Source organism: Zeugodacus cucurbitae, chromosome 4, assembly GCF_028554725.1.
Source record: "Zeugodacus cucurbitae isolate PBARC_wt_2022May chromosome 4, idZeuCucr1.2, whole genome shotgun sequence".
NCBI classification, from domain to species: Eukaryota; Metazoa; Arthropoda; class Insecta; order Diptera; family Tephritidae; genus Zeugodacus; species Zeugodacus cucurbitae.
The window spans coordinates 59,170,740-59,197,500 of record NC_071669.1 but is presented as its reverse complement, the minus strand read 5'-3'; the positions used below and the strand labels follow the sequence as shown (position 1 = coordinate 59,197,500).

At 34.7% G+C, this 26,761-nt stretch overlaps 1 long non-coding RNA gene across 2 annotated transcripts in view; it reads left to right on the top strand.

Moving 5' to 3' along the window:
- Positions 1-26,761, top strand: part of LOC128921816 (uncharacterized) — a 170,157-nt gene that overhangs the window by 80,272 nt on the left and 63,124 nt on the right. For both annotated transcript variants that reach the window (XR_008471126.1, XR_008471125.1), the window contains exon 2: positions 17,544-18,038. This is a non-coding gene — a long non-coding RNA (uncharacterized LOC128921816). The remainder of the gene's footprint in view (positions 1-17,543; positions 18,039-26,761) is intronic.

Sequence of the window (26,761 nt, the reverse complement as noted above, 5' to 3'; positions counted from 1 at the left end):
GCACATACGCTATTGTTATATTGAGGGGACGATATGTAGTATTCAATTTCTGTGTTCAATAATAATAATTCAGAGAAGTAGCAGATTTTGTTGCTGTAATAAAGATGAAAACGGTGTTTGCTTGAAATAGTGTTCATATGTATATTTCTGACCTCGATAAATTCGTGTTTATCAGTAGAAATGGTATTATTAATGTAGATCAATAAATATGTAGTATGTTAGCGGAGTGAAATCATGATTTGGTCCATGTGTGATACGAGGGCTGCTATATATATTTCTGGCCTATTAATGAAAATAGGAATATTTATCAACGAAAATGGTGTTATTGTATTTCAAAATATTCTCCATCAAGATTTATACTCTTTTGCATGCGCTCAAACCAATTTTCGAAGCACTGTTTTTGAGTCTTTTTTTGAGCGATTGTCAAATTGTGCGGGATCCAACGAGAACAAACCTTTTTTACGGCCAGGTGTTCATGCAATATCGAATGTATGCTGGTGGGAGAAATGCATAGGCATGCCTCTATCTGAAGGTATGTTACATGACGGTCTTGCATTATCAGTTCACGTATGGCATCGATGTTTTCTGGCACAACGGCTGTTTTTGGACGACCTTCACGGAATTCGCCTTTGAGCGAGCGTCGGCCACGATTGACCAGTTGTACCAGTTTTTCACAGTGCTATAGAATGGTGCTTCATGAGCGATAATCCACGTCGAAAGTTGTGAAAAATGATCGCACGAAAATGTTCACGAGTTAATTCCATTTTTTGGCCGAGATGAATTTTTTAATTCCCTGTAAATAAAACAATTCACGATTAAATGACAAAACGTTCTGAGTGATGTTATGCTATAAAAAAGTTAAACTTTCCAATGGAAATGTCAGATTGCACCTGGCAGCCCTCGTAACGTTATAACGTGATCACATGACAGATCCTTATCTGGATATGCTGCGTTCCTGAAAAGTTTGTCTCAAATCAGTCATGCCGTAGTCTTTCCTTTTCGATGCGAGAAGGTTTGAAGAGAGACAGAGAGATATCACAAAGATACATTTTCACGTGTTTATTTTGATATCTATCCCTAAGAATATGCACTGATATATATATACATATATAATTCCTCATATGAAATTTTTCTTATTTTTTTCTCTTTTCAGGTAACTATCGATATACAAGCTTTTAAATTTTTGGCAATATAATATTCTTAAATTATACACGTACATACATATATACACATTCCTGCTATGCGCTGTAAGTTGTGTTTATTCCATTTCATTCCACTTTTATTACGAAATTAATTTAAAATCAAAGTGACCATAAAAACCGTTAAATGCAAATGCTTACACACATTTCACACGCTAATTAAAAGTAACAAATGTAAAAAGCAAAGCGAAACATTCACAAACCACTTAATTGCGTTCAAATACAAATAAGACCGCTTAGAGAGAAAAAAGAAAATTATAAATGCATTTCGTTGCCGGCGTTCAAATTTAATTTTCACTCGAAATAAACCGTTGCCAAATAAATTTAAATATTTAATTATATTAAATAGACAGTTTTGGGTGCGAATAGAAATGAAAAGGGTGTTGCAATAGTGCGGGATATATTTTTTAAAGTTTTTGGGGAAATGAAGTGCGGTAAAAGTGATTTTATGAAATGATGTAGCTATATTTTCACGATAGAATTAAAGTTCTTGAAGTTTATGCATTGGATTTAAGGGGTAGGTGGGTTTTAAAATTTCAAAATTTGAAAAAAAAAATTATTAAATAGTGCAATGTGCTTAAAATATTATCCAAAAATATCAAATCAATTCGAGTAATATTCTACGAGTTATACGCTTTGGAAGTTCCGCCAATCAAGCCACGTCCGTACGAATGTAAAATTTTAAATGTATTTATCTCGAAACTCAATTTTTCAAGTCTGTGGGCACGATAACTCAAAAAGTTATGAAGCGATTTTGTTCCAATTTTGCATACACCTTTGGATTGACATTATCTAGTTAATGAACGAACGATTTTTTTATAGCTTAATTACATTTTTTTTCTAGTCAATAAATGCCGAATATTTGACGAAAAATTGAGTTTTTTTTATTTAAATTCTGTCAAAAATTCAAATTTCCATATTTTCATTTTTCCTTCGTTCATTAACTAGATGTATCCATTTAATATCGAAATATTTTTGGTTTATTGGTTTTGGATGAACCAATCATGAGTTATGACGTCCACGACAAGACCTTTTTTTGGACAGGTCATAGGAGATGCGATACCAACGGCTGAGTTTTATGAATTTTTTTTTTTTAAATTTCACAAAATACTCTTTAAACATGTATCTTTGATACGCTGAATTATTTAAAAGAAATATATGATTGTATATATTTAAAAAAAAAATGTAAAAATACAATTGTTTTTGGCCTCTGAAACTCACCTAACCCCTTAACATCGAAAATTTATTTTTTTGAATTTTATAATATTTTATAGAAAGGATTGCATTGTCTCACCCTTTACTCTTAAATTTTAAATATTGAAGTAATTTTAATGGAAAGAAAACATATATATTTCAATAAAAACTTCAACACACTCTCCTATTGTCACACCCTTTACTGTTGCATTCCCTATATTTAAACTTATTTACATACAAACAACGGTATTTGCTTTTATTTTTTTTTTTTTGTTTTTTTTTTTTTGCTTTTGTCGTGTGCTTTTATTCGTAATTATTTATTCATTTAAGCATCAATTATTTAATTAACTATTTACGTGCGGTAATGGATTAATGGCAAGCACCCACCCACGTAATGCAACACACATACTCTCGTATACGCGAAATTAGCTTTGTCGCGGCGCATTAAATATTGCAATCGTTAATTAATAATTTCACTTTTGATATATGCATATTTAATAGCAATTTGGTAAAGCGATAATACAATTCGCTTAAAACTATTAAAATATTGGCATGAAAGCTATGCAGGCACTTTAATTAGGTGTAAAAATAATACAAATGTACGCTCTTTGAATTATTAGATTTAATTGGAAAAATGCGTTATTATAATTTTTATTAATGAAGTATTGATTTTGATCGAAAATTAGTTTTCATATTTTAGTTTCATAATTATATTACATAAAATACGTACATATATACTTGGTTAAATGCAAATTAGTTCGGTTGATTAAAGCGTGAAAAATTGCATTAAAACGGGTAGATGAAAGGTGTAATTGAATTGGTGTAATTTTTTCGGATTTCTTACGATTTTTTTGGAATTTGTGGCTTAAATGAGGCTAAAACAGAGTACAAAATTTAACGTATATACCTGTTTAACAGTATTTTTATACTCACGCAACAAAGTTGCTACGAGAGTATTATAGTTTTATTTTCATATAATGAGTTAGATATAGCATTATGTATATCAAAATGATCATGATGACGAGACGAGTTGAAATCCGGATATATGTCAGTCCGTGCAACCGGTAACTTGAGAAAAATTAAGATTGGCGACACTTGGTACACATGTTCTTTGGCACTCTGTGTGGGTTTGCAATTCAAAATGGGCGAAATCGATTCACAAATACGCCTACTTCCCATATAATTCAATTTTGAATTCCATCTGCTTCCATCATTTTATATTACATACATTAGGAACCAATGATGATAGCGGAATAAAACTTTACACATATACTGTATATCATCTGTAGCTTCACTTGTGGAAAAATTGTCGAAATCGGACTATAACTTTTCAAGGCACCGGATATCAAATTTGAAAAACTCAGTGCCCCAAGGTAACTTTTCACCGAAAATATCGGTAAATCTCTTAGATATTTTAATGTAATTCAGAGAGAATCTTTTTCTTCTAATAGTATGGCCCTGAACCAAAAATTGTTAAAAGCGAGTTATAACTTCTCCTAGTTCTCATGTACCTAATTATAGGTTTTTGAAAAATATGGTGGGTTTGATATATCTTCACCAAATTAAGTAGTAGTCTGCTTTAGAAGCCGAAAAAAAGCCTTTTTTAGCAATTTTTTTTTGAAAGGGAAGGAAATGATTGCGGTAAACGGAATTTTAAGACGATAGTGTACTATATTTAAGTCTTAAAAAACAATATTTATTATTAAAAAATATTGAAATTTTTTCAAAGTTGTAAGTATTTTACTGGAGCGCCTGGAGTTTGCACTTGTAAATCGGTGCCGGTGTTGGAGGTCGTGCGATGCATCTGAAATCGTCGAACCAAATTTTTTTTTAATTTTTAGAAGTTTCTTTTCTTTATGAACTAAAAAAATACCGAAGAAGTTGTAAAATTTCAAATTTCTTCGAAGTTTGATAAAAAAAATCACTTTTTTATGAAAAAAAAAAATTTATTTAAAGTTGCAAAACAAATAGTTTAAATAATACTTTTATTAGTTCAAATAGAAGATAATTTAATACTGAACTAGATCACTTTGGTTTTTTTCGATCGGACATATAATATTAAGGCTATCGCCGGCACCGTTTTCTAACACTTGTGAAAATGAAAACTCGAGAAAACGCATTCGCACCTGCTCGACGCTCGGCCACTAAAACTGCTCTAGCTTCGAGAATATGTCGAATTGGCATCTGGAATTTTAAAGACATATTCTTGGATAGTTTTGGAAGAGATTTAAAACAAAACAAAAAAATCGATTTTTTGAAGCCTGTAAAGCAGACTACTGCTTTAAGTGAGTGATATAGTATACCTTAGTAATGTATTTAGTAATTACCTCAGCCAAGTTCAAAAATTAATTTTAATCCAAAGAGCTTCCAGCAGCTAGATAAAGCCACATTGTTAAATTAAAATCAATCACGTATTGTAATTCTTCGAGTTCTTCTTCATTTAGGTATACTTAATAGTTGTTATTGTGAAGCTTGTAGTGGCATAAATTTAACGAATCTTGCTTTGGATCTTGAATTTTCGTTTGATATTGTTTTTTTGACTACATATATGCAATCTTCAAATTTTCAGAAATTGCTATTAAATTGAGATACTTTGACTAGATGTAATAAATCTGAAAGATGCTGCAATATAGGCAGTTATTTTGAGTTTAAGTGTTTCTGTTCTAACATAATCAAAATCTAACCTTAAACTTAGAACTATATATATGTATATATAATCTTTGAATAATCTGCAGCCATCTAAAATTTTCTTAAATAAACCCACTTGGAAACAGCCTTGCAACAGCAAAACAGTATATATTATTTTCATTACCAGAATATTTCAAGCTTTTTTTCGAAAACCACTTGAGATACAAACTATATGCATTAATAAAACCTAATATTTGCAGTAAAAACTAATTTTAAATTCCCACGAGGCAAACTAGCTTTGTTGTTGTTAGTTTTTCACGAAACTTCATGCAAAGCACTTGTAATATTTTCATAAATACATATAAATGTAGTTCAAGGGCATACATTTTCGACCGAATAGTTCTCTTTAGCATTCATTAGCCAAAAATTACAACACTCCACTCAGACAAGCAGCAGCATCATATTGAATACACACATAAAACAAATATACGCAGAGCAGAAACCTACAACTTTCCAAGTTCGTCGAAAGCAATCGTAACGCCCATCAAAATATTATTCTTCTCCGCTCTAGCAATAGATAAAGCATTACATGTGAGAACGCATGTGATAAATAAATGGAAAATGTGTTTATGATTGTGAGCCATTAGGTGGTTGAGCAGCAGAACAAATAAATGTAGGCAAAGGTCAATGGGAAATGCATACATTTAACACTCACACAAGTTGTTCTAAATATACATATATCTATATACGTATAATGCTTTTTTAAGTGGGCAATATGTGTATATTTGTTGTTTTGGTTCCATTTAGCATTGTTCGACTTTATGTGTAGGTGTCTTATTCTTGTTGTGCAAGTGACGTCACGTACAAGTATATGCCGTTGGTTTGTTATTTATGGAATTTGAATAAAATATGTATGTGATCTATTTGATGTTATTACATATTTTATATAATAATAATAGCTGGCAGAATAGTAAATCGAACCACCAGCTGGTATAAATGCATTAGACTGGTAGAATAAAACATAAATAGGGCAGCAAGTGATTATAGCATATTTAAATAGAATTCAACTAGACAGTATTGTTCTTTTTGATATCTGATGACAAGCAGAAAAGGCGAGTCGAAATAGCACATGGACATATTCAAACGAAGAACATACTCCTTAAACCATTTCGGATTGAGTTCGAGTTGATCGATATTGAACTTTATGAAGATAGTTAGAATTATAAATTTGTACAATTATGGCTCAATTGAATTAAGGCAGTAGTCTGCTTTACAGGCTTCAAAAATCGTTTATTTTTGTTTTGTTTTAAATCTCTTCCAAAAATATCCAAGAATATGTATGTCTGTAAAATTCCAGAGGCCAATTCGACATATTTTCGAAGCTAGAGCAGCTTTAGTGGCCGAGCGTCGAGCAGGTGCGTATGCTCAGGCAGACCTTTGAACCTCGTTTTCTCGAGTTTTCATTTTCACAAGTGTTAGAAAATGGTGCCGGCGATAGCGAAAAGAATATATGTCCGATCGAAAAAAATCAAAGTGATCTAGCTTCAGTATTAAAATATCTTCTATTTGAACTAAAAATGTTGGACAAAAGTATTATTTAAAATACTTGTTTTGCAACTTAAAGTAAATTGTTTTTCTAAAAAAGTGAATTTTTTTTTTCAAAATTCGAAAAAATTTAGAATTTTATAACTTCTTCGGTATTTTTTTAGTTCATAAAGAAAAGAAACTTCTAAAAATTAAAAAAAAAAATTGGTTCGACGATTTCAGATGCATCGCACGACCTCCAACACCGGCACCGATTTACAAGTGCAAACTCCAGGCGCTCCAGAAAAATACTTACAACTTTGAAAAAATTTCAATATTTTTTAATAATAAATATTGTTTTTTAAGCGTTAAATATAGTACACTATCGTCTTAAAATTCCTTCCCTCATTTCCTTCCCTTTCAAAAAAATTGCTAAAAAAAGGCTTTTTTCGGCTTCTTAAGCAGACTACTGCCTTAAAATACTGTTAATAACTTCGATGAGTATACTTCAATGCCATTTTACATAAAATAGTACGCCGGACACTCATTAAAATCCTGAACTCGATCAGACCTAAGAGCTGGGTTTGGGATCTACATTGTTCCAATGTCATTGTCAACTCATTTTTTTATTATTCAAACATAAAATTAAAAAATTCATAATTGTTTTCAATAGGAGTCAGTAAAAAATACATCAATTCTGACAATTTATACACATAACTGCCTTTACACTATGTTGTTTGTTTGAATTCTTGTTGGAGTTTTTAGTATGTGGACAATAAAAACACCTTTGTCTCTTACCCAAAAAGCATAAAGGAGAATCTTGAGGCTGCACGACCGTCGATAAACTGGGACTGTATGCTGCGACTACTTCCTGGATGTTTTCCACAACTCTTATTGCAGAAGACCATAGGGCATTCGCTTTCGGCGTGCAATGTGAGGGGTTACCAAAGATGTGGCCAAGTCTACTAAAAATAATCGCCGCTTAAAGGTTTTAGTTCTGTTCCATTCGGGATTAAGTTCGGTCCATATAATATATGCGCTATATCCCGAAACATCGACCATATTGGAAAAGAGTGCAACTGGCCTTCGTTTCGTTTGGCGTGTACGTTGCTACTAATTGGTCCAGCGCATCAACACCTCCTTTAGTCGCATTATATTGATGTATTATTTCTGGTTTCTTTTTCTGATCATCCCTAGTCTCTGCCGAATGATGAAGCACTAGCACGCTTTTTCTGTTTAGTCACATTTGAGCATAAATTTTCTTGGTGGTCAAAATGACCCACAAATTGTATACGCGTACGAAAAGTTTTTAAAAAGTTATGTAAAAAAACTGGCTCGTCCTGAAAAAAAAATGTGTACGTACAACTCATCATAAGACTCAGACTGAGGATATCAAAATGGTTTTATAAGCAATTAGCCATCCTAAGGCATGGTAATACGCGTTTGTTTCATAAATTTGGGTCATTTTGACCCAATTTGTGCAGAAGGGTTAAGGCATTTTACAGTCTAAGTATAGAGGAAATCGGATTATAACCACGCCCACTTCCCATACAAAGTTTATGTTGAAAACTACTAAAAAAAACTTTAATTCAGCAAGGAAAACCACCAGAAACCTGAAATTTCATTATAAAGAAAGTACAGAAGAGCTGCACTCAAAATTCCATACAAAATTTGAAATGGGCGTAGCTCCGCCCACTTATGGGTCGAAAACCATATCTCAGAAACTGCTCTACCAATTTTAGCAAAATTTAGTTCGTAACATTTGCTTGGTATCCCAATAACACAGTTTGAAAATTGGCGTAATCAGTTTACAACCACGCCTACTTCCCATATACCAGAACTTTAAAGTCGGTCGGAATCGTTTGACAATATTTAATGTAAGCACTATTGAAGATATCGGAACAGAACTTAGCACAAATACTGTATTTTTAGTGTGGCATCGCCCTTCTAAAAATCGGCCAAATCGGACCATAAGTTTTCAAGATCCCATATATCGAACAGGAGGACTTCAGTGCTTCTAATAAATTTTTTACCGTAAATATAGATAAGTCTCTCAGATATTTTGAAGAAATTCAGAGAGAATATTTTTCTTCTGCTAATATGTCTCCGGGCCAAAAATGAGTGAAATACCCTAGCTGTTATAATAAATAATTTATAAAAAATATTTTTTTTAAATAAATTTTTAAACTCCATTATATTCTGACCTCCCAGCTACAAATATTTCCCACAAGGCTGTACATCGTAGTGTTAACCAACTCAACAAGGAAGATGTTACTATAAGATTTTGAGATATCAAGCAATTCTTTATGAACGACTCTCCGGCAACGCACTCTCTTTTCATTAAATCCATCAAAAGTACTGAAAATATCTTTTTGGTATTTTTTTTCTTCATTTTTGCAACATAACTTTGAAATATAAGCCTCGATAACAGTTGAGTTATAGTTGAAATACAAAATTCATATATTTCCCGGGTGCTGTACCCATAACATTTCATATAAATATTTACTATGCAATTCAGACTTTTTTCAAGAGCACTGTGAAAGTTCTTCATGTCAGCATGCATTCTACGTGCCTCTACTAGACGCACATGTGCGCACAAAAATGTCTGAGTGTTGGTGAAAATGAAAAATTTTCTCGCATCCACGACCTGAGGCAATAAATTTCAAACAGACCTTTTTTGTATGTGATAAATAAAGCAAAAAAAAAAAAAAAGAAATAGAGCAACAAAAACAAAAAACTCACCACTCACACGTATCGCTTGCTCCCCAAGCTATCTCTTCAGCTATATGTAGGTTTTGTTGTTGTTATTGCTCATCCGTTAGATTTACAACAGCGCGTTGGCGCACTGGGCGTGTGCCGGTCAATTTGTGGCGTATTTGGCGGCGACCCTCTCACTGTTTTCCACGCGCATCGCATCGCACAGTTGGCAACATGTTGCGGCAACATGCTGTGCAAGTGTTGACTGATTGACTCGGTGCTCTTGTTACGTACATACATCGTTCATATGTATGTATGTATAAATTGCTTTTGGTATGCCCCTCGGCATACGTATGCTTATTTATGTTGGACGCGTGGAAACTATTTTTGTTTTTCTTTTGTTTTCTGACGCTGGCCTTGCTGTTGAAAGCTATTTACGAAATTGTTATCGAAAATGCGGCAGGCATAGCAGGTGTTCTTTTGATTGTACTAAATATTTGACGAAAAAATACAGTAGTGATCAATAAAAATTGAAATTCACACAGTGTGTGTGTGGTTTGAAAAGTTGAGATTTGCGGAGCAGAATGTGAAATATAAAGAATTTTAATGAATTATTTGCAAATGCTTTGAGTTATTGCTTTCGTTGTTAAATTTTTTTTAACAATCGTTTAAGAATTTTTCTTATCGTTTTTCTTTTCAATAGTCTCTGTGTTGCTCTGAAGTGAAATAGGTCAGTGTTTACTTTGTTATTTTTGAATTAAATGAAAATTATAAGAAATGAAATGGACAAATCTATGGATAAAATATTTTATTTTTGTAAATACTTATCCCAACTTCGATGTTTCTTAGCTCATAAAGGATAATTATACATTTCGAAGATGCTTACAGAATGAAAACATTGCATATAAAGCCGAAAATGTATTTGATACATGACAATCACTAAGTCTATGTAAGCCTTAAGGGGTTACATGGGTTTTGTCGGGTAAAAAAAACCTATTTTCGATAGTTTTCTCTATCTAAACAATTATATATTTAATTCAAATATATTTAATTTAAAGAATAATTTCTGAAATTTTCAAAAAAAAAAAAATTAAAACTCCCCATTGTGACGTCATTTTCGGTGATCCCTCTGAAAAAAGGCGCCTCCGCGTTGTCGTCAGTATAACTCCTGACAGGTTCATCTAAACTAAAATAACAGAAATAAGTGTTTTAGTTAAGACCATAAATTAGTCCTTGAACGAAGGAAAGACAAAAAGAGTAAAAATTGGAATTTTGGCAGACATTTTTCCAAAAAAAAAATAAAAATTTCGCTCATATTTACTTGACATTGTGTTTTTTTAAATAGTTGTAATTGAAACAAAAAAGAATCCTTCGTTCAAACACGAATAAATTGTATCTCGAACACCTGTGCAAAATTTCATCAAGATCGGTTGAGTAGTTTTCGAGAACATTTGACAACCGACTTTGAAAATATGGTTCCGAGAAAAACGCGTTTAAAGTTTTGAGTAACAATAATGACTTGCAGCGCACACCTTCCAAATGCTGTATCTATTATTCGCATCGGAAAATTGAGGATAATATTCTTGAGATGTTGTAGAATTTAATGAGCCAAAAAAAAACAAAAAAAATATTTTTTAAACCCACGAAACCCATGTAACCCCTTAAGAGAAAGATCCCAGACCTGATAGTTTAAAAAATCTCTTTAAAATAATTACATATCTGAGGACCTATTTTTAGAAAGTTTCTTTGGATACTAATATTTAGTTATATCTTCCAATTTCAATTTCTTCAAGAATACTTTCTAAAACAAGTGGCAACACTTCTCATGAAAATGGTCAAGAAATTTGCCTTTTAAATATCGTTAGTTTGATACCCCCATGATGAACTACTAATCACTTATTTTCAAAATGATCGTACAAAAATCCGAAACAGGTGGCAACACCAAAAAAAAAACAATTTATTTGAAGCTTTCCTGAACTTTATGAATTTTCTAACTGTATTTTCTTCTGTATTTTTGTTTCTTTATCTCATATTAATTTATAATTTCAAGCAAGTGGCAACTCTTTTCATAAAATTTTTTCGAAAAAAATTCCTATTTAATTCTTTGTATGGTATTAATTTATGTTTTAAAAATATTAAACAGTATGCAATTTTGATAACCCGTTTTCGTTTCTAAACTTTTAACCCTATTCAGCACTTAAAAACTTGCCTGAATTTTGAGCAGATGACTTTTATTCCGATAAATGTTAGAATAATTCAATAGTATTAACCTTATTTCAAGTTCTAGTTCTACTTTGCGCTCTTTCAGCCGGAGAAGACTAATACTTAGACTATCTCATAATCAAATTTAGAATACTAAGTGGCTAAGTATCAAACTCACTCAGTTAGAAGTAGTCCAGACCACAGAAAAGATTTTATGAATGCCGAACTTACGTTCTTTTCTGTACTTTATTAGTACATACTTAAAAAATGTCTTCTCTTCTCTCTCCTGATTACTATAAGTCATAGAAAATAGCAGATTATTCATCAGTTAACTTAAAATCAGCAATCAACCAACTGTTGATTTACATCTGTGGCACTCATACGTATTCTCCTCACCGCCAACAATTACTGTCTCGCTAATGATTAAGCCGAGGTACACTTCATTTCATTCTGAAGCACTTAATGGCGCTTCATTGAGTGCAGAAAATTATCTGCAGCAAGCCATTCATTGCTCCCAAACCACAAAACCGAGACAAGTTAACAAGGCGAAATGTTGAAAGTTGTCGATAGGAAGAAAGACAAGAAAAGGTAAAGCGAAAGCAAGCTTCATGCATGAATGAAAGAAAGAGAGAAGGGGCTTACAATATAACCTCAACGTCAGCAACATGCCGCCGCTGTGGCTGCGGCTGGTATGCATGTAGGCCAGTTACAAGCAGAAAGTCATGTTCGCTGTCAGAAATGATTTTCCGCATAATGGACGAACCTTCACCGCAGCGCCGCCTAGGCCGGTAAGAAGGTAAGTACCTCACCTCAGCGCTCAACTTCCACAAATTATATGCGCTATGAAGCTGAGTTCGAGTGTGTGTGTGTGTGTGCGCTCATTGTTTATTTCACTTAGTGAATGTGACGATTTAGATTAACTGGGTTACGAATTAAACGACGTTTGCTTGTTGGCTGACAAGCTTGGCTTGTCTCTGAGCCTCGCTGACCATGAGGTGCTACGTGCGCTGCTCAGCATACAGCTTAGCGCGCATTTGGCTGGCGATTGATGATGGTTTTGTGAATAGACGTGACAACCGTTAGAGCGCGCGCGCACACAAACATATCACTTTTAAGGACAGTTTGTATACCTTTTCTTCGTGTAGCCACATTCACCTCAAGCTGCGCACTTATGCAGCATGCCGTTAAGTCTCAACTTAAGTGCACAGCGTGCTCTGAATGGCTAAAACGTTGTAGGAATTGTAAGAGATATGTGCGGAATTGCAAATAAAGCCTGAGTATCATCATCAACGCTGTTGTTCGGCTTAGTTGACTTTGGTCGCGCTCGAGCTACTGGCTACCGTCTACTGGCATATCGGTTTCAGTTTCGTTTGTGGTTTATATTTTTTAGTCTCAAGCAAGCTGGCTATTTGTCTACTTCCGCAATTAATGGTGGAATGTGTGCTTTTAAAATGTCGAACCTGTACACAAAGTGATCCTTTTAAGTGAGTGAGTTTTTGAATTGCTTCGGAGTAAAATTCAAGTTAATATTCTTCTTTTAAAATATAGACGGAAATATGTGTGTTATGTGATAAATATATGTACATGTATATATAGAAATATATATATATATTTGACGTAGGAACCGCTTTAAGCGATTATAGCCGAATCCACCAGAGCACGCCACTCATTCCTCCTTTTTGCTTTTTGGCGCCAACTGGAAACACCAAGTGAAGCCAGGTCCTTGCACTTGGTCTTTCCACCGGAGTGGAGGACGTCTTCTTCCGCGGCTTCCTCCAGCGGGTACTGCATCGAACACTTTCAGAGCTGGAGTGTTTTCATCCATTCGGACAACATGACCTAGCCAGCGTAGCCGTCTGTCTTTTTATTCTCTGAACTATGTCAATGTCGTCGTATCTTATAACCTTTTTCTCGAAAACCCCAGGTGTCGTCTCATCAGATGTTGTCATCGTCCACGCTTCGACGCCATACATCAAGACGGGAATAATGAGCGACTTGTAGAGTTTGATTTTGGTTCGTCGAGAGAGCACTTTACTGATGCTGATGATGCCAGACCGATGCTGGTTCTCAAGTAGGCGAAACTATCCACGACTTCAAAGTTATGACTGTCAACATGACCTTATGTGATAATTAACCAATAATTAATGCAACGAAACTCTACAAGTCGCTTATCATTCCCGTCCTGCTATACGGTGCAGAAGCTTGGACGATGTCAACATCAGATGAGACGACACTAGGAGTTTTCGAGAGGAAAATTTTGCGCAAGATTTATGGTCCTCAGAGCATTGGCAACGGCGAATACCGCAGACGATGGAACGATGAGCTGTACGAGTTATACGACGACTTTTTATTCAGCGAATAAAAAGACAGCGGCTACACTGGCTAGGTCATGTTGTCCGAATGGACGAAAACACTCCAGCCCTGAAAGTGTTCGATGCAGTACCCGCCGGGGGAAGCTGAGGAAGGGGAAGGCCTCCACTCCGTTGGAGGGACCAGGTGGAGAGCGACCTGGTTACACTTGGGATCTCGAATATTTCTATTGTCTGGGTTGTTTCGAAGAATTAAAGTATCTGGAACACAACTCTCAGTAAAAATTTAGGTTCAATGTAAGTTCTTCTTTGCAGTTTTGGGAATGGAAATCTTAAGGAAACGTTACTTTTCTCGATGAAAATGATTTTTAGGACTACTCCTGATAACGGTTTCAGCAAAATATTATTGAAGTGTGGCTCTCGACCCTTGAAAGGTCAGCTCTCGATATTACCCTTAGTCTAAATGTCCCCAAAAACTGTTCCAGAAGTAAGACAAAGGATTGAGAGAAGAGATCATCTATGTATGTTATTTTAGGTTTCTGTAATGTATCGTGCTAACGAAAGAGAGAGAAAGGAAAGAAAACATCATATTTTTTTTTAAATAGACAAATGGCTGACACTACTGTATTAAAATCAAAGCTGACTACTTTAAAGTGAATCAAATCGATTAATTGCATTATTTATTTTCTTTGGTGAAAAGCTGAAGTGTTCTCCTTCAAATATAATGTTCGCCAGTTGGCTGATGACTATATTATTGCACCTGGATGAATTTGTTACACTTGGAGTCATTAGTATTCCAAGTGCTTTTGTAATTTAAATGAATGTGATCGGAATCTTCTCTCTTTCTTAATTTCGTCTCTATTTGTATTTGTATTTGTTTATTTAAATTATTATCAGATTTGCTTTGCGTGTTGTTTTTGTTTTCTCTAACAATATATGCGCTCTTGCATAACGAATCTCGACACTCGTTGTACATACTCTTGTATATATATGAGTACATGGATCACGTACGTACCTCAAATAAAACACCTCAACCAGTAGCGTTATAAATGTACAGCAACTTCCGCCTCTGCGTTAGCCTCATACATATTTACATACATATATGTACATACATAGCATTCATGCTTTCAGCTACGCCACTGCCCAGTAGCCAACCTGGGTACGGCCCACAATTTGTATTGTCTTCCAGCTTGTGCATATCAGCCGCATCTTTTCAGAGATGCCGCGCTGATAAGTGGGTGGCTCGCGTTGCATGTTGCATGCCACATGACCACATGCCACATGCCGCATGCACGCATTGTAATTCCTCGCTACTACGGCAGATACTTGATTTTTTATTGCTTTGTTTTAATGGCTTCACCATTGTGGCGTTCACTGGAAGAGCCACCCAATTTCGCAGTACATTGCGTTGGCGTTTCCGCATTCTGTTTTGCGCCAAGCGTCACTCAACTCAAATGGACTGCCATGCAGTTTAAAGCTCCAGCGGTGGATATATCATAATTTGCCACACTGTTGCAATCGTTTGAAATTGGAGAAAAAAAATAAAAATTGATTGCAAAGTGTGCCGGTACAAAATATGAAGCACAACTTACCTTTTCTGCTTTCCATCCGTCTCTTTTTGCTTTTTATTTCTTCTTATTGGTCGCTTGGAACTAATCTCGTTGGCGCAAATCGTCTGACCCGCAACAAGCAAAGCAAAGTGTATGCCACGAGTTAACAATACTCTGTAGTCAGTCAGAGTTGGCTTTAAGCGAAACATATCCATTCAAGAGTGAACGAGCAAGCTATTTGTCTGTCTAAACAGCCAAATTGGAGTATAATCTAATTTTGTTAACTATAACTAGACGTTGTAGTAGGAAAGCGAAGATTTATTTTTTTTCTCTATTATTGTTAAGCACTTTTTGATATGCCAGCAAGCGGGCACCAAAATTTACTTCATTTTGGAAGTTGTAACGATAAATGAAGACACTTTCTGCTCCACCTTACGTACAACATACTTTCTTTTTCTACTTTCGGCACTTGATAATACCAATTCTAATATATTCATATGATAAAGACAATCGAGTCGAGCTAGAACTTACATATACTATGTAGATATATAATAGTATATGGATCGTTGGTACCAAATGTTTGTGAGTTTTAGGGAACGAACTCGGACTTCCATGGTTTAAAGTTAAATCAATAGATCTCATAGATTATTCCCTGAGAGATTGACCGCCCAGGACCTGTTATCTATATAATTAGAAGAGACTAAGAAGAGGATCACTAGATGTTAGTTGATGTTTGGAATTCGCGTTACCTGTTTAAGCGAATTGATGTCAGACGCTATATTTCAGTGTGAAACTAAATAGAACTTAGTTTACAGTTCCAATTAGAAATAACAAAAATATCACATTCCATTATTCCGTATCTCGATGTATCTTATGATGACGATTAAGGTAAATGAACTAGGTATGAAAATGCCTTCTCGAAACACATACTCATGAAGGAGACAAATCATAAGTCTGCTATATAGTTTTTTGAAGGATCTTCGTTGTTCTTCTGTGTGGATTACTATTAGATGCCGGAGACTCCCTTGATCTTGACGAACTGTGTTTAACTACAAATTCTGTAGTAATCGCAAAGGTCTTCTGGTCCGACGTGAAGTCTAGGGAGCTTTTTGTGTTCGGTAAATTTCGCAAAGTCCATATTTCCTTAGCCGCAGAGACTGTATCTGGTCAGTATCCAAAAGCCATAGAGAACACCACTTGTTACAAGTTGTTTGAAAGAAGAGAAGATAAACGTATCTCACCTCACCTAAGTCTGTTATTTAGTTTTTAGAAGGATCGCAGAGAATTTTAAACTAGATGACCTAACAAGTAAAGGCTCTTCTGGCTTACAATCAGTAGAATGAGAGCAACTTCGTTCTGTGTGGATTACTATTAGATGGCGGAGACTCCCTTGATTTTGACGAACTCTGTTTAACTACTAAATCTGGAGTAATCGCAAGGCTCTTTTAATCTGACGTGAGGTCTAGGGAGCGTTTTGTCTTCGGTAAAATTCGCAAAGTCCGTATCTCTTTACTTGCAGTGGCTTTATCTGGTCAGTATCCAATAGCCTTAGAGAACACCACTTGTTAGAAAATGTTTGAAAGAAGACAAGATAATCTTATCTTAACACTTACTTCTTGAATAAACCACCTTTGCGATTTGAGGGTTGAAACATCTTGGATCTCACACTTTCAACTACCCAGGACAAATTCCAAACCTCCGGCAATTCATAGAAATCACTTAAGCAGATTTATGGTGAGCTCTAGGCAATTTACCTATACATGAGATTCGAAAGATCCTTAGAACTTGATCATATTTTACCAAAGACTAGCTTTCATGACCCCAACAAAGCAGGTTATGAATATTATTAGAGCACAATAGAGGTTAGGAAAGCTAAATGCAATTTCTTCTTCTCTTTGTTTGCTAAAAACAAAGCCTTGTTCAACCTCCCCTGTTTCACTTCCATCAAAATATTGTGCAATATTTTCTTAAAGAGATTGCGTCACAAAATTGTTTTGGTTACGCCACTTAAAAGCTTTACATAGTCACCACAATATGCCAACTAATAATAGATTTTCTATACACACAGATACTTATATTGTAACTAAACAAATATTTATACAAGCTGCACCCTAGTTAATGTACCATATATATGTATGTATGTATGTCTGTATGTCAGCGCAACGTACTCAAATGTCAATTTCAATTTTAACATTAAAATTAAATTTCCATTAACTTATCCATCATTCTCATCTTTCCAGATTATTAATTCAATTTCGAGGACGTAACAACAGCGCACACGAGTATATAGATATTGTCTATATGTATGTGTAAATTTACATACAAACGGCGACATATTGACAGCTGAACCGTTAGACACATTGGCAAAAGGGTGCCTAAAGAGGAGGTGCCTGAAAGCAAAAGGAAGTGACGACAGTTGTGGCACTTTCGCCAACACGACGCGTCTGTAATAGAGAGCGAACAGAAATAAAACAAAAACTGAAGAGATACATATACTTGTAGGTGTGTATGTATGTAAAAAAGGCGGGAAAGGAGTAAAACAGCGAAAAACGAAAGCGACCAAGCGTTGAAACAGCAACGTTGACAGGCGTAGCGGCGACACAATTGAAAAGGCGCACTCACAAACATATATATAGAGGCAGAAAGATCGAGTGGGAGTCGCGCATAAACCACAAAAAGGTGGCAGGCAACCGCTAACGGCAACAAGCAACAACTGTGGAATGACATAGAAACAGGTAAGTCACAAACAGACGTGGCACATTTGAAGGCCACCTTTCCGCTTAAGCGCACCGACGCGAGTTCGTCTCACACACAGTACCGTTTACAGTTCAGATTTAAATAGACAAGCGGGAGCGTTGGCAAGTAAATGAGCGTGAGTTGTGGAGACGTGGCAACGCATAATTGCGCTGAGTTGAACGCCATTGGGTTAGCGGTTAGACGACGTAATTATTCCCAAATGGGCTCGGGAATATTTGAAATCATAAAGTTTTTAAGTCGCCGCCGCCGCAGAGAACAACTGAAAGCGTACAAATTACGTGGGAAATTGCTGGGTTATGAAGTGTGGCGGGGACACGTTTGTGGCAGAGGAGCGTAACATAAGAAGGAAAAGAAGAAGAAGAGGTTGGGGTAAAAACAATTGAAGGTTATGCATATGAAAACGCCGTGGCAGGTTTATTTCATTACACAAGGCGCATTATGGCATAGAACTGTGTCAATTTACGGTGTTCTATTAAAAATAATATTATGCAAGCTGACAGCATTAATGGCGCACGGTGGCACTAGGAGTATTGTAAAGGAAATTGGGTATAATTATTTCAATATGCTAATGTAATGATTGTATAATTTTGTTATTTTTTTCCCCCAAATCACTCGACGAGTTAACAAGCCACGCGCAATTAGGCAGTTAAGCGCGAAAAATTTCAAATTTATTAGTAGGATAATACCAAATTGTATTTGATTAGGTAACGCATAGTGGTTGAGTTCACTGTGAGATTGAAAAGGTTTAGATACTGGTTAAGCGCTTGTGATATTTAGGGTATTTCGCAAAGGACATATTAATAATTTTAATGTCATTAGAAAAGGTGGGCTTAATTTAAATGTATCTTCTTCAAAAAAGGCATACAGTATCGCTATTGAACTGTTAAAACATCAAACCAATCAAACACTGAACGACATCTTTGGTATAGCAAGTGCTAAATTATCATGAATAGTGTTCTTTTTATCGACATACAATGCCATCTTTTTGTGAACAAAATATTCTGAAGCAGCTTACTTGATCGAAAGTTCGCTAAAGTGACGTCAGCAGCTTGTATTATGAGTTCGTGGCCTGCATTTTGGCGCATGCAATAAAAATCTCGGAATTGAAGGTTTTCATATATGTCTTATATACAGTAGTTTTCCGAAATAACGAATATTCGTTTTAACGAAAACCGCTTATAACGAACAAGTAAATTTGTTACATTGAGTACCGTAAATAACGAACATCGGGGATTTGTAAGTACTCGGTTTAACGAACAATATGAAGAAGACATATGAAGAAAGAGAAAAAAATCAAAAAACATCGAACCAGAATTAAAAATAAAATTTGAAAAAATTCAAAAAAAATGTGCAAATTGAAAAAATGTAAAATTTTATAACAAGGTTAATATTATTGATCAGCACCAAATAGGAGTATAAGTAAAATAATTTATTAAACTGCAATTTACTGATATTTAACTAATTTTTATTGAAAAAACATACTTCTAAGTGAGTACTCGAATTAACGAAAAATTCGATATAACGAACAGGCCTGAAAATTAATGTGTTCGTTATTTTGGAAAACTACTGTACTTTAAAACTTTTAGATGAAATTGATTTAGATGCAAATCTTACCTCCTCAATTTTATCAGTGAATTTTAAAGACTTTCCAATATCAGACAATATCACTTTAACACCATGATATACCAAACTTAGAATCCTAATGAACAGAACATTTATTTCATAAAAAAATTAAGAGAATTAGTAGGCTTTTTCAGGTGAATAAATATTAAAGAAGTATTAAGGTCACAGAAAGTCCCTTTATTGAAAATGCTCTTTCAGTTTTTGTGTTCGGGAGCATATTTTCTGGTCTGTTCTTAAAGTAAATTACCATTATAAAGGGTTTTTTCTATAAGAGCGCTGCAAAATAAACCAAAACGGTTTGGGATGTCTATGAAATTTTTTATTCTTGGGCACGCTTGCAGAAGTCCCAACTTAACTTCAATCATAAATCGCCCGATACTGCTGCAATTTCACATTCGATATTCGTACGAAGTTCATCAATCGTCACTGGATTGATGGCATAGACCACTAGACTCGACGTAGCCCCACAGGGAATAATCTAACGGCATCAAATCGCACGATAACACGTTTACCAAACTTGGTTTTCGATAAATCTATTGTGACATTCGCTGTGTGGCTTGTGGCGCCGTGCTGTTGGAATCACATATTGTCCAAGTCCATATTATCAATTTCGGGTCAAAAATATTCGGAGCAGTAGCGATTCCCATTCATAGTAACGCGGCGGTATTGATCATCACAGAAGAAGTACGGCCCAATGACGCCACCGGCCCATAAACCGCATCAAACCGTAATTATTTCGGGATGCAATGGTGACTCATGGATTACGTGTGGATTACTGCCTGACCAATAATACATTTTTTGCTTATTGACGAAGTCATTCAGCCAGAATTGAGCCGACCATAAATTAGACGTAGCGCTCATAAAGTTGAGGCCACTGACTCCGAATTTCGGTAATACATTTTAATAAATTCGACTCGCTGTTGGATCGTATGTCTTTCCATGATGAAATGGCAAACCTTACTGAATAGAAATGTCAAAAGAGCGGAAAAAATATGGCGTCGTTTGCTGTCCCTATCGGTCTACTTTCGTAGCGTCCCTATTGAAAAACCATTTATAATAAAGAAGCCTGTAGTATTTAGGTTATGTTTGGGTTGAGCGAAAATGAAAAAATTCCATAGTTCCAGTGTCATACTCCTTAATCAGTATAATCTGAATAATTTCATTTGAGGCATCCAATAATTGGTTAATATCATGAAAATTATACGGTAGTGTCGAAAAAATGGTTTCATAGTTTCATTCAAGGGTTACCAACATCACTCATAATCTTAAAAAAAAACAAATTTTTTAATCCGAATGGTTTTACCACATATTTATATATATATAGATATAATTCAAAATGGAATTTAAATATTCTTTTTAAATTGTATTTTTTGCTACAAACTAGCTAATGTAGCAGACTAATTAAATTTCCACTACTTGACTACTTGGCTGTATATAATGATTTCCTGTATGTAAGTATTTATGGTATATGATATATATGTACATATTTATATATATGCCCGCACGCAATAACTGTAAAATCCATCCGAAAATTGAGGGCACTAGCGCAAACACTTGCGTGCTTAGCACACATTTTTGTTGGTGATTTGTAAATTTTGATTTTCTTTTAGTTTTTTTGCTCCACAAACTCGCATGGTCAACGCACATTTCACTTGCTCAAATAAAACATTTTATGGTGCGCATATTACACCGACTTTTACAACATAAATGCGCTGGCAGCCTCGGTATTTATGTTAATCGCACGTTGCTAATGCGCACACCAACAAATAAACGCCGCCGCCATTTGAGCGCAATATCACTTACTTGCAGGCAGACAGGCAACCAGGCAGGCGGCAGTGAGTTCATATAAAACAGAGTGTGCTATCAATGAACTGATTCGCGCGGCATTTTTGGAGCACGCCGTAACGCACACACACACACACAAATGCATAAAAATACATACACTTATTTGCATACATTTAAATAAATGCATTGAGTTCAGTGTGCGTGTTTAACAAGCTCATATATGCGCTGCTTACTACACACTGTTCCAGCGACTACATGCCCACATGGCGTATGAGTAACATTGCTTGTGGCACTCACATGCTAATATCAAGCCATTTACATGGTGCGTTAATACCAGCCAAATTTGTTTTTGTTTTTTTTTCTGACTTTGTAGCTTAAGCGATTGTAAATGCAATGCGTTTGTCGGAAGTAAGCGCTGGAAAAGTATGTATGCGTACATTTAGGGAGCTACTTCTAATATGATAGTGCTAGTTTGCATTTGAACTGTTTGATAGTGGTGCTTAACTTCAACTTCTTGATTATTATACTTAGAGACCTTGGTTAAAAATTATATGTTAAACTCAAAGTGGTTTTTCTGGTATTGAAAAAAGTCTTCTAGCGAACCACATTTGGTATTCCATGGATTTTTTGTATAGTACTCGAATTTCGTTGTAATTTCTGATTGAACTAGTTTCTAAATTTTTAATATTAAATTTAAGGGTTTATCTCATAATCTATCATGCAGTTCAGGCCACGAAAGCGTGTTTAAGAGGTTCCAAGAGTTCTTATTGACGTGCATAAGACATTCTGAGTTAACCAAGAGTTTCATTGGGGTGTTTATGGAATTTGAATTGGAATATGGAGTTTAATTTCGTAAAAATTTTCGTTTAATGATAATTTTTCGTCAATTTTCTAACTCCATTTTTTTGTGTATTTATTAATAAAAACCGAAATTACCAATAAATTCGAGTTCATAAATCAAATTATTGTTGCTAGGGCTCATATAAGATACTTGTATAAAGTTTGTAATAAATCCGATATATTTTTTTGTTGCCTACATTTTGGCGCATATACCTGAAATATTTACTATCTATAACCAAGCGTGTGAAAATTGGTTTTTGGGACATAGTTTTGATATAATATTCGAAAGACCTGATAATATATTATTTTTATTATTTGTTTTTCTATCTTATTATTGTTAGCAATACCTACTATTACACATACCTACTAGATATATTTAAATTGAGAATGAAATCTCATTATTTTTTTAATTTTTGGATACTTGATTTCATTTTCCTGCTCTATTCATAGAGAGGGCCCAAATATTTTTTTGGATGTATTTTTGAAGATTTTTACTGAACAAAATCATTTCAAGGGTAAAATCTTGATGGTTGCCACCTATGGGAACATTTTTACCATTGGGCTTGAGCTTTGAAATACTACTGTAGCAGCTTTTAAAAACATCCATCAGGCATTCAGTGGTAACTTTATATATGTACGGCTCTCTATTTTTGTCATAACAATTTTATATGACTCGAAGCGAGTCTTAACTTCAATATTATTGACTCAAACTCGCTAGATTATTGAAAGAAAGCATATCTAACTTGTAAAAACGTTAAATTTTGCAAATCCATCATTTATTGTTTAAATCGATTTTCCTGTAAACTCGATTTTTTTAGTGATTAGTGATTAGGCCCTCTATATGACAGCTTTCTAGTTTTTTTTTGCCATAAAAATCATAGCTTCTCAATTATTTCTAAAATTAACGCTAGTATGACGTCATATCTAAACTCAATTCTCCTAAACCTGTATGAAAAGTACCCATACAGCTAGAAAAGCTCTCCACTAAAGCTTATTATAATTGCCGTACTCTTATTTACGATCCAGCAATTACTTTTATAGCAAAAGTGAACTATAAAAATTTCATAAACTACAACGTGTAATAGTAAAGAGGGTAAACATAACGAGTATGCCTCGATCTGCGACAGGACTGCAATAACTCGCATACGAATACAACAATACACGCATTTCTGCAAGTTTATTTCCATTGAGAGCGCGCCTTGTTTACAATATCGAAATTACTTTATTAACGGCGCATCCCTTTTTCCCTGTTTTCCCTGCTGGGCGTTGCATGCCACGCACGTACGTGCACCCAACAACAACATTAACAACATGTAATTGTAGGCGACGGTGAATATAAATATTACAATGTTTGCCATAAAAACGTGCAGATTACGTGATGTTTCTGCTGCTGCATAAACAGAGGGGGAGAGAAAAAGAATTGCACGCACTTGCACACAAGGGATTGACTAACTGTTTATATGAGTGTGTTGTGTGCCGCCAATAATGTAGGCGTTTGCCGGCAATTGCTTGCAAAACAGCGTGTGTTACAAAGCCAAAGCCCCTCTCCCCGCGCACAAGTAACGCCCTCCCAAGTGCTGCATAAATTCGCTGTTAAACATGAATGCCATACAAAATAAGCAGCGAAGAGCATGGCAAAAGCCTAAAAGTTTATGCCTTTGTGTTGGCCGTTTGGGTCGGTGACGCATTGTTATCGCTTTGGGATAGGCCCAAACTACAATATATGTATAAAATTTCGGCCGAAAAGGGTGGCATAAGTCCATAAAAATGCAATATAAAGCGGTTGTAAAGCGTGTAAAAATGCTCGCTACAGACTGTTTGGCTGCACTGTTTGATGGGAAAATGTTTTAGAAAGTACGAAAAATTGCCAAAAAAAGAATAAAAAGAACAACAACAACAAAAAAACAGCATTATACAAAAGAGAAACAAATAAAAAAGGGAGAACAAGTGATTTGCACTCACAATGAGTTTTCGTAATAAATATGCCGTGTGTGTGTGTAAAAACTACTACGCACACAATGAAGCTGACCATTTTGTATCTTTGATGTAAATCTGCTTATTGACACATACCATATACATACATACATATATATGCATTTGTATATTTCCAAGTAAGTAAATTCGCACGTGTCTTCAGATTAGCACATTCACACATTAGCAACAATTAGATTATTTTGCCAGTCTGTTCTCGCATTTACACGTGTGTTTACCTTAGCTTCGCTGTGTGACCTTCTGCTATTCTTATATTTGCACGAGCGCCGGTAATGAAGTTAAATATGTCTGCGCTTTGTCGTTAATCTGTCAAAGGAGAGTCGCAAAAGGTTGCATGCATAATTTAGATGAAATGTGATTTTGCAAAAATACAGTAAAATCACGTTAATGAGAACATATTATTTTTGATAATAAAAAAAACGTTAATGCTAATCTAAAATTCTAGAAAAATTGAAAATTTTTAACGTTATAGTGGAGTACAATATTTAAAAAATCCCAAAATTATATCTGAACCCTTAAACGCATGAGTACAACCCCAAAATAGAGACTTCCGACCACTTCGTTAGGTCACTGAGTAGACCGTTAGCATTTGACCGTTAGCATTTATGACGCCTACTATGAGTAAACCAAAATAAATACAAAATAATTTGATCGAATTATGAAGGCTTAATTGCTTTAAATCGCATGTATCACATAAGACAAGGAACGCATTTAACGGTTAAACATTTAATTCATAAATAATATAAAATATATATTTTTTTAAATTTTCTGGAGATTTTTTCGATAAAAGATATTTATTTATTCAGAATTTTAGACATATGCAAAAATTCTTTCCTAAGTCATTAATAAATCTCTTCTTTGCTCCTTTAATTTGTATATTAATCTGTTTTTATTATTAAAGGGATACAGTCCAAATTGCTAAAAAAAATGGTGGAAAATTAAGCCGCTCGGTTGGAACTTATCCGAAACGAATTTTTAAAACATAATGTCTAACCTTTATCTTTTTTTTGCTACAACCTTAAATTAAATGCGTTTTATACTCTTCTTGAAAACCACATGTCTAAAAAACACTCTTTATTATATCAAAAAACTGTTTGAGTAAACTTTATCTACAGTAGGTTTAATAATAACACTCCTAAATGTATGCTACAGCAAAATACTGATAAATTATTATTTAAGAAAAAGTTGCCTACATTTTGGCGCATATAGCTAATGTAGTGGATAGCTATAAGAAAATATACGGAAATTAGTATTTGAAATGTGGATTCGAGTTCCTATCAGAAAGCCTTCATAATATAGGACAAAATTATAATTGTTTGCTATAATAGATATATTTTCAATCTTAGATATCATTATTTTGATTGATAACCACACTATTGCACATAATAGTCGTGATTTATATGATTTGAGAATGAAATCTCATATTACTTGCTCTGCTTTCAGCCCGAAATACTCTATTTTTGAAGATTTTAACAAAAAAATAATAATTTCAAGAGCAAATAAAATGATGATGGTTACATTCTGTTGAAACATTTTTAAAATTGGCTTCCAGCTTTGAAATACTACTATATCTGGTAAATATCTCTAAATTCGAAGCATATAATCTTACATTTGGAAATCACAAAGACTCAGATGTATATTAAAAATACTAGACATAAATGTGTGACTTAATACATAATTTTTCAAATGAAATTTGGTTGAAAATCTCAAAAAATGCCATTAATTCGCAATATGCGTTTTCGAGAGTATAATCACTGTGAAATAGCAAACATAGCAGACTTCAGGGAGAACTTGCTGAACTGATTAATAAAATAATTGAAAATGTCAAGATGAAATGTATTTTAAATTAAAATTAAAATTGTGAGGTTATACCAAATTTAAGAAAATATCACTCACGCTTGAAGTTTAAACATTTTTTTATTTATTGTAAAAAAATGACAAATGATGATGATGATAAAAAAATTGTCAATCCAGTGGAAATCTAAAATTCCTTATTCTTCTTCTTTTGACTGGCGTAGACACCGCTTACGCGGTTATAGCCGAGTCCAAAACAGCGCGCTTCTGGCAGTTTGGCGCCAATTGGTTATACCAAGCGAAGCCAGGTCCCTCTCCACCTGGTCATTCCATCGGAGTGGAGGTCTCCCTCTTCCCCGGCTTCCACCAGCGGGTACTGCATCGAATACTTTCAGAGCTGGAGCACTTTCATCCATTCGAACAACATGACCTAGCCAACGTAGCCGCTGTCTTTTTATTCGCTGGACTACATATGTCTATGTCGTCGAATACACATACAGCTCATCGTTCCATCGTCTGCGGTATTCGCCGTTGCCAATGTTTAAGGGACCATAAATCTTCCGCAAAACCTTTCTCTCGAAAACTCCTAGTGCCGTCTCATCGGATGTTGACATCGTCCACGCTTCTGCACCGTAAAGTAGGACGGGAATGATGAGTAACTTGTAGA